The sequence below is a fragment of the Bison bison genome, unplaced genomic scaffold, assembly GCF_000754665.1.
Source record: "Bison bison bison isolate TAMUID 2011002044 unplaced genomic scaffold, Bison_UMD1.0 scf7180017864211, whole genome shotgun sequence".
NCBI classification, from domain to species: domain Eukaryota; kingdom Metazoa; phylum Chordata; class Mammalia; order Artiodactyla; family Bovidae; genus Bison; species Bison bison.
The window spans coordinates 18,109-27,675 of NW_011494783.1; the positions used below are offsets into that span (position 1 = coordinate 18,109).

General features: G+C 47.5%; 1 long non-coding RNA gene across 2 annotated transcripts in view; it reads left to right on the forward strand.

The window, feature by feature from the left end:
- LOC104992094 overlaps nt 1–1,468 on the forward strand; it is a 2,716-nt gene extending 1,248 nt beyond the window's left edge. Inside the window, exons 2-3 of one of the 2 annotated variants that reach the window (XR_825664.1) lie at nt 268–405; nt 1,389–1,468. This is a non-coding gene — a long non-coding RNA (uncharacterized LOC104992094). The remainder of the gene's footprint in view (nt 1–267; nt 406–1,388) is intronic. The other variant, XR_825665.1, reaches the window with a different exon arrangement.
- The last annotated feature ends 8,099 nt before the right edge of the window (nt 1,469–9,567 follow it).

Genomic DNA, 9,567 nt, shown 5'->3' on the forward strand with positions numbered 1-9,567 from the left:
AAGAAGGTGATCCAGGTGAGTCCCGGCCTCACCTGGATCACCTTCTTAAAGGGACAGGAGGGCAGGAAGGAAACTTGTAAAACAGGCCATAAACTTCAAAAAAACCGGAGGCGCCTTGACCGGAACGAGACTGCGGGCGCCGCCTAGTGGGTGGGATTGGGAATCGACTTGGCTCCGTGCTCCTTTGGACCCTAAACCCATCCCTGTCTCCAACCGGCCTTTGGCCTAACTACAGCCTGGTGTCCCCTCCCTTCTCCCTTTCTTCAGGGCCCAGCGCTGTAATAGACACCGGCAGGGGGAAAGCAGGGTAAAGAGACGCGTCTTGAAGTTCCCGTCGGGGAGGCTTAGGTGACCATCTTGCAAGGCGAGGTTGGTTGGAAGCAAGTCCGGGCGGGGGCTCGGTAGGTGAGTCTTGAGGGAGGAGACTTGGGTGAGCTGGGTTTTCTGGGTGGCAGAGATTGGGCAAGGCATGAGCGATGGCCCGAGGGCAGGGAGCCTCAAGGTGCCTCTGGGAGTGGTAAGGGACCAGTCTGACTGCTGGGTTCAGGACTCTCGTCCTGGGAACCAGGCGGGAAAGGCAGGTGTGGGCCCAGGCAGGGAAGGTCTTGGTAAACGCGTGGAGTTTGCACGTTGCCGTGCACTTTACAGAGCGATGGGAGAAACTGGTGAGGGCTTCTGAACGCAAGTGGTAACAGGAGCTACTGGTGTAGACCCACGGCCCTCTCCCCTGTCGGAGACTTTGTTGTTTTAGTTGCTCAGTCGTGTCCCACTCTTTGCGACCCCACGGACTGTAGTAGTTCGCCAGGCTCCTCTGTCCCTGGGATTTCTCAGGCAAGAATACTTGAGCGGGTTGTCATTTCCTTCTCCAGGGGATCTTCCCTACCCAGGGATCAAACCCTCATCTCCTGCATTGGCAGGCGAATTCTTTACCACTGAGCCACCTGGGAAGCCCCTGTTGGAGAGTGCCTCCCAGTATATTCAATACATGTTTCTTCAGTTTCCACTCTGCTTGCGAGCAAGCTCTGAAAGCTTCAAAAAAGAATCCTTGCTCTAAACAAACTATTGTCTGAGGAGTGTTTGCAGGGGCTGGGGCATAAAGCAAGAGCAGAGATGGCTAAAGTGACAGACAGGAGGCACACATTAGGGGTGACAGTGGCTCCAAAGGGAGTGATCACCCACTGAGGACCGGTGGTCAGTCCATGCCTGGGGCCTCTCCTTCCTGCAGCCCTCTCTGGCTCCATCTCATCTGGCTGACTCATTCATAGTTTTTCTATCATTTGAATTGTTGCATGTTTTGGTCACCATGGGGGGAAGGGAGGTGGTGCATTTTAGGTGCTTATTTTGTTTCAAAAAACTAATCCTTCTCATATTTCTTTTTTTACATACAGATAAGGACAGGAGGAAAATGGCTCATAATTTCCTGGCCCAGGCTAGCCTCATTGGCATAAATAAATAAATGGAATCCAAGTACATTGGTTGGAAAATTCACATGGAACAGAAAAGAAACAAAACGGAAAGTAGGATCCTCTCTCTTCCCACCCTCCAGTTCCTGACCCCAGAGTTACCCGCCATCCATTGTTTCTTGTTTGCCTAAGATGTTTTCTCTATGGTTTTGTTGTTGTCCTTCAGTCACTAAGTTGAATCTGTATCCTACTCTTTGCGACTGTGGCGTGCCAGGCTCCTCTGTCCTCCATTGTCTCCTGGAGTTTGCTCAAATTCATGTCTTTCCCCTGTGGACACACCATCATATACCTCTCTCTAGTCTCCTTCTGTCCCCACGGCCACCCTATCCCTCAACCCAGCACATACACATGCTTTTAGAATAAATATACAGAGGGAGCCATAGGATACATAGGCTCTGCACCAGGGGCCTCTTTCTAAAGTAAAGGACTTTGGGAAGGAGGGGGAGGCTCCTGCAGGCTCCAAAAGCTCAGAGCTTTGTGATTTCAGCGGGGAGGAATGGGCGAAGGGTGCACAGCCAACAGAGGGGGGAAATGGAGCAAACTTTGGACAATCGTGCTAGGAAATAAGCCAGACTGCGGTGAGGTCATGCATGTGCTCCGTGGTGTGGTTCATTAAAGTTACAAGACCCTTGGGATTCAAGGGGGGTGGGGTGGGGGCTGCCCATGCAGGGAGAGGTGGAGTCCAGAGGAACCTGGCTTTTGTGGTTGGGCTGTCTCTCTGTCCTGAGTCTGGAAGTATTGAAGAGGGGGAAGGAAAGCCCACGTCCAGCTGCATTCGGGATGAACCCCAACTTCACAGTTCCTCATTCCCTTTGTTGTGGGAGGAGGCACGCCTTCGGTTTTGGCCTCTGTCCTTAACTAACAGTGCAGCTTTTTGGAGTTATTTCCACTCTCTGGACCTTAGTTTTCTTAGACCCAGATGATCTCTGAGACCATTTCCAGGAAAGACGATGGGATATAGAGTCAGAAGATGAAGGCCAGCTCATTCAGTCTTGTGTGTCTCTGTTTCCTTAGCTACAAAATGCGATTAACCATGCCCGCCTCCTAGAGTGGGTGTGATGATCCCAAGGGGAGAAAGTACTTTGCTAACTGGAGGGTACTGAGCAAACAGTACTGGGCTCAGAGAATGACGGAGGCCAGGACTTTCCTGACCTTCTCTTACCTGCCTCCCAGGTTACTCCCAGAGTGGAACAACCACAATGACTAAGACATCAATTTTTCTTTTCTTTTAAAAGCAACCTTATTGCGGATGCTTTGCATAAATTACGCCCAACCCGAGAGTATAGGTCAATGGGTTCTGACAAATGCATATACCCTGGTAAGCAGTGGCTCAGTCAAGTTACGGAGCACTTTCTTCCCCTGAAAACATCCGTGCCCTTTGCAGTCAGTCCCACCTCTGGCTCCAGGCTTTCTCTTTTGCCTAGTAGTCTCCAGAGTCTGGTTTTCTCCCTTCGGTGTGACATGCATGTTATGTGCATCAGCAGTATGCTTCCCTGTATGGGTACCCTATGATGTCAGCTAACATTGCAATGTGCAGACCGAACAGCGTTCCCCTCCTCTGTTCTCCTGGGAGCTGTAGGCCTTTTAGTGATTAGGCCTTCCCAGAGGGATTCCTGTCCCTTCTCTCAGGTGAAGGGAACCCAAGTTGTCTGGCTCTGTTCTCATCCTGCAATCAGGAAGGGAAGTCTGCACGTCCCTACAGCCTTGGACTTGTGTGCCCTGGCTTCTGTCTTACAGCCCAACCTTAACACCATCCTGCTGAAGTTGTTCCCTGCATACCAGCTCATTTGGCTCCTTGGGGACATTGGCATTAGGTGAGATCCACCCAGCCTGGGTCAAGGCTTTGGACATCCATAATGCTCTGGAAAACATGCAGTTTAACCACGAGGGGAACCCAGTAAGCTGCCAGTGACCACTGTGACAGCATCAGTACAAATTGGTTTATCAGATTAGGATCAGGTCCCTAGCAAGGGCCAGCACGGATGGGACCAAAGCAGCTTTTGTTTTGGCTGCATGGGGCTGGCCTGTGCTTGTCTGCAGCCGGATCCACAGACTGTGTGGGCAGTAGGAAAGGGAACAAACAGCCCTCTCTGTGTGGCATTTGGGCAGATTCTGCGCATCTTTGATCACCAGGCTAGTTCGGCCCTTCCCTTTGCTTGTGTCTGGGCTCTTCCCCATCTGTTCTCTGATCCTGCTCTACCATCAGGCAACAGGGGCAGGATAATCATCATTACCATTTATTACAGCACCTACGCATGCTGCCAGGGCATTTCACATACATTATTTCATTTACTTCTCACACCAACCCTTTGAGGAAGGTATTATTAGTTCCATTTTATAGATGCAAAAACCTGAGGCGCTGAGATTTAAGTTCCTTGTTTAAAATCACTCAGTTGCAGAGCTAGGGTTTGAACCTAGGTCTGCCTGACTCTGGGGCCCGTGGCCTCTACTCAGGGTTTCCAGAAGCAGAGAAAGTAGGGGACCCCTAAATTGTTTTACTTTCCTCCATCCCCCACTCCACCCCTGAGAACACCACGGATTAGGTCTGCTTGCTGCCAGCTTCATATGGTGGAACCATCTGATATGTATTCTTTGGTGTCTGAGTTCTTTCATTTCCTCTGCTGTTTGTGAGATTTCTTTATGCGGTTGTGTGCTGGTTCATCCCTCTTGCTGTGTGGTATTCATGTATCAAGAACATCTTATTTTTGAAGACCTCTTGACTTGTGGTTAAAGTACTACGCTTGAATACTGGGCGACTCCCAATGTTTATCCGGCTTTCTGGGTGTCTCCGAGAGAGGCTTAATCTGCCCAGAAGGTACTTCCGCTTACGAAGGAGAAGTTTTACTAGCCTCATGGCTCCTTAATTGATGAAATACATGCAGAGGTGGTCTGTGAGCAATACCACTGACCCAGTCACCCCCTCTGCCTCCTACCCACCCCCACCCCCTCTCTTCTTCCTTGTCACGTTGCCAAGAGGAAAACACCTGATGTTGTTTAAGGAGCTGCAGCTCTTTGTACCAGAAGTAGGACTGTTTCGCGATAAAGGCAGTTTGAAGTTTCCTCTGAGATGCCAGGAGCACAGCCGTCTACTAGAAAGTTCTAACATTGTCTCGTCCTAGTCCTGTGCTGTGCTGCTCAGGCCCTTCAGTCATGTCCAACTCATTCTGACCTTGTGGTCTGTAGCCCGCCAGGCTCCTCTGTCCATGTGATTCTCCAGACAAGAATACTGGAGTGGGTTGCCATGCCGTCCTCCAGGGGATCTTCCAGGGATCAAACCCCAGTCTCTTGTGTCTCCTGCATTGGCAGGCTGATTCTTTACCACTGAGCCACCAGGGAAACCCTTATAATTGTGTGATCTTGGGCAAATCATCTAGCTTTCCTGAGCCTCAACTTCCTCATCTACAAAATGGAAGAAATTGTGATCATGATGTTGGTTCTAAACAGCTACCCCACGGTAAATGAGAGTATAAATATGATATAGGACACAAAAGGTTATTCCTGGCACCATGTAACTTAAGGACACTTCCTTTCCATTTTTGTGTCCTCCTATACAGGGTTCTTGGTGGCTCATTGGTAAAGAATCCACCTGCCAATGCAGGAGATACAGGTTTGATCCCTGGGTTGGGAAGATCCTCTGGTTCAGAAATGGCAACCCACTCTAGTATTCTTGCCTAAGAAACTCCACGGGTAGAGAAGCCTGGCGGGCTACAGTCCATGGGGTCGCAAAAGAGTCGGACATGACTTAGTGACTAAAACAACAACAAAAAATACAGGGTTATTTGCAAGACAGACTTGGGAGAATCAAAGGATAAGTCTGCTGGAAGATGGAAGAGTCTGAGTAGTGTCAATTCCTGGATTAATAAGGATGGTTGGCTGAAGTTCAGATCTCAAGAAAAGGCAAGAGAAGAATAAAGACCTGGGAGAAATTGCTCTTGAGCCCTTTAGACTGTGAGGTGCTATGGGAATAAATACCACTCTAACAGTTTCAGGCTATGTCGCAATTCTCCCTGCGCTTAGGGGAAAAAAAAAAATCCTATCTCTCTTTGCAATGTTAACAAACTTCAAAGCATTCTGTTTGTTTTGGAGGAAAGAAGGTGGTGGAGAAGCTGTGAGCCTCCATCGCATTGCAGCAAGGGCCACAGAGGAGCACAAACTTGAAGAACGGATAGTAGCAGCCACCAAGAAGGAAGTCGGATTGTTTCTGGTGCTGATGGGAGAGACAAAGAGGGTGAAATGGGAATTCTCATGGGGTTATACATTCCATCCAAGTGCATACTTAGGTACAAGCTTGACCACGCCTTCCTCATTCCCATGCTTAGCTGATCTCACTCCAAAGTAAAAATAAAAGCAATTCGCAATCATCCTATTATTTCCTTTGGCTTCTGGAGCACTGACAGGAACTTGTGGAGGGGTCAGTCATACAAAGGGGCCCTGACTCAGAATTTCTTGTATACTCATAAGTACGTGTGTCTCATGAGAAATGGCGCTGTTTCTACCTTACCTTGTTGGCTTGGCTGCCTGAGAAACTGGTGTTGCTGACCTCAGAAGTTAATACTCTGCGTGAATGCTTGGGCAGGTAGGAGGGAGGGAGCGAAGGAAGAGAACAAATGAGTCTCAGTGAACTGGGGCATGTCAGAAATTTAGTAAGAACAAGTCGAGACAAGTGTTAAACCAGAATCCCCTGAGAGAAGAGAGATAGGGTTGGTCCTTGTCAAAAAATGTCTGCAGGTTAGACCTCAGGAAGGGAAGAGAAAGAGGTAAACTGTGTAGCTAGTAGGAAGGAGAAGGTCGAAAGAAATCGTCAGATTTGGTTAACAGAGTTGCTTTGCAAAGCTTCCAATTTTACTTTTAGCCTAGGCTGGGAGTTCTGGGGAACTAACCTCCAGAGAGGGCTGGAGATAGTCAAAAGCTTTTCATTTATTGATCCTGTGGCCTGGAGGCAATACTTATTGTTGTCTTATAAAAGAAGTATTTGATAAGTATGGGGCCTGTTAATTGAACGCAAATTTGATTCCTTTTAAATTTTGCTTTGATGAAGTTCTTAATAGAGGGATTCTAATAGGACGATCTATAACATCTTGTAACAAGTTCTAGTTATGAAGTTACTGTTAGAAATGTATGCACACAGAAGCACACATGTTTGAACGGTACAGTTACCAACCTCCTCTGTTATAAAAAGTTAATGCACACTTCTCCAAATACATTGCTGAGTTTGGACGGTACCCAGACCCCAGGCCATAAAATATGAGCGCCACCTGGTGAGGAAAGGGGGTAACTGCCTCTGTATCTTCAAGTATGCGATCAACAGATAATTACTGTTTATAAAATCTTAGAACGTCCTGGGAATATTCATCAACATGACATGAAAGTGACAGTGATATTTTTAAAAGTTCTAATTATTATGATAACGATAATGGGTAGGCTTTAGGCTAGAAAGTAGCTTTCTTAGCTTGTCCGAATCAGCCCGGTAATGATGGCCTCCGAGAGGAGGGAAGGTAAGACCCAGCCGGGAAAGAAAGAAAGGGAGGGGCTCGCAGTGGTGTGATGAGGGGCTTGTCTTACTTTCAGGCTTCAGTTCAAGACACACAAAAGAGCAGAAACCAAATTGTCTAGGCGGTGCTGGCTGGGCAGAAGGAAAGACCATTATTTGCAAGTGTCTGTTGATAAAAGCAGGGGAGAGAGGCTTCCCCATGCTTTCACCTTCTTACTGCGAAGCTGACGTCTCTGGACCGAGTCTCTGAAGCAAGACTGAGGACCTACTAAGCCAAAGTGGCAGCATGGTTTCTTTTCCTTTTCTTTCTTTCTGCCACTCCTCCCTCCGTCCCTTCTTTCTTTATTTTCAAATAATTCTTGGAAAGTGCTATTTGTGAGACCAAAGTTAAGAGCTATGCTCATTATCCTGGGTGCTTAAATTAAAAAATTCCTGTATGTTTTTGACAGGCACTGAGGGTTACTGGAAGGGGTGTTTAGATTCAGACTATGGGATGTTTAGTTAGTAGACTTTAGGTCCAGAAATAAAAGACGCTTGCTCCTTGGAAGAAAAGTTATGACCAACGTAGACAGCATGTTAAAAAGCAGAGACGTTACTTTGCCAACAAAGGTCCGTCTACTCAAAGCTATGGTTTTTCCAGTGGTCATGTATGGATGTGAGAGTTGGACTATAAGGAGAGCTGAGCGCCAAAGAATTGATGCTTTTGAACTGTGGTGTTGGAGGAGACTCTTGAGAGTCCCTTGGACTGCAAGGAGATCCAACCACTCAATCCTAAAGGAAATTAGTCCTGAGTGTTCATTGGAGGGACTGATGTTGAAGCTGAAACTCCAATACTTTGGCCACCTGATGCGGAGAGCTGACTTATTTGAAAAGACCTGGATACTGGGAAAGATTGAAGGTGGGAGGAGAAGGAGACAACAGAGGATGAGATGGTTGGATGGCGTCACTGACTCGATGCACATGAGTTTGAGTGAACTGTGGGAGTTGGTAATGGACAGGGAGGCCTGGCGTGCTGCAGTCCCTGGGGTTGCAAGGAGTCGGACACGACTGAGCAACTGAACTGAACTGAGGTCCAGATTGGCCTAGAGTAGAATTTTGGCATTCTGCCTCCCAGGTGTAAGGCAAGGAGGGGTGTGTGTGCATTTTCCTTAGCCTCTCTAAGACTCAGTTTCCTTACACGCATATGGCTCCTTTACCTTCTAGGAGAACTTCTCTGTGTGTTTTTTTTTAGTTTTTCGGGTGGTGCCCCCAAGTGGAAGGCAGCTCCCTTAAGCCCTAAGTTGGAGACAGAAGCAAACAGCCATAGAATACAGGATGTTGATATTGACAGGAATACTATGGGGGAAAGGGTGGCCTTTGCATTGGGCTTGGCAGTGTGACTTCAATAGGCCACTGTGTTCATTCAGTCAGTAACAATTTATGGAGTTCCTATAACGAGCAAGACATCGTTTTAGGTGCTGAGGATACGCCTGTAAACAAGGAAACAGAAACAACCAACTCTGCCCTGCCCTCACTGAGCTCACACTCTCGGGGGAGAAGCCATGTTGCACACATATAAGGAACTATAGACGTTTTTTAGATAGTAAGAAACTCTGGGAGAAAAATTAAAACAGGGTAAGGGGATAGGTGTTATACCAGAAAGTCTTGATTTCATATTCATAAGTGAGTTTGGGACAGAGAACTGAAGAAAGGGAGGGAATGTACCAGACAGATCCAGATGGGAAGGAAAGGCAACACACACAAAATAGTGTTGCTGCAAACGGCATCATTTAGCTTTTTCATGGCTGAATAATACTCCACCGTGTCTACGTGCCACGGTTTCTTAATCCATTCCTCTGTTGATGGACATTTAGGTTGTATCTGTGTCTTGGCTGTTGTGAATCGTGCTGCTATGGACATGTGTGTGTGCTAAGTCACTTCCGTCGTGTCCGACTCTTTGTGACCCTATGGACTGTAGCCCTCCAGGCTTCTCTGTCCATAGAATTCTCGAGGCAAGAATACTGGAATGGTTTGCCATCCCCTCTTCCAGGGGATCTTCCCAACCCAGGGATTGAACTCACATCTCTTACGTCTCCTTTATTGGCAGGTGGGTGCTTTCCCACTAGCGCCATCTGGGAAGCCCACTATGAACACAGGGCTGCATGTATCTTTGTTTTTTGTGTTTTTTTAAGGTAGGCCAGATTTCTTTTTTATTTATTTGGCTGTGTCAGGTCTTAGTTGCGGCATGTGGCAATGACTTTAGTTGTGGTAAGTGGGATCTAGTTCCGTGACCAGGAATCAAGCCCGGTCCCCCTGCGCTGGGAGCACAGAGTCTTAGCCACTGGACCACCAGGGAAGTCCCGCATATATATTTTTGGATTATAGTTTTTTCTGAATATATGCCTAGGAGTGACTAGGTGACTGCAGCCATGAAATTAAAAGATGCTTACTCCTTGGAAGGAAAGTTATGACTAACCTAGATAGCATATTCAAAAGCAGAGAAATTACTTGGCCAACAAAGGTCCGTCTAGTCAAGGCTATGGTTTTTCCTGTGGTCATGTATGGATGTGAGAGTTGGACTGTGAAGAAAGCTGAGCACCAAAGAATTGATGCTTTTGAACTGTGGTGCTGGAT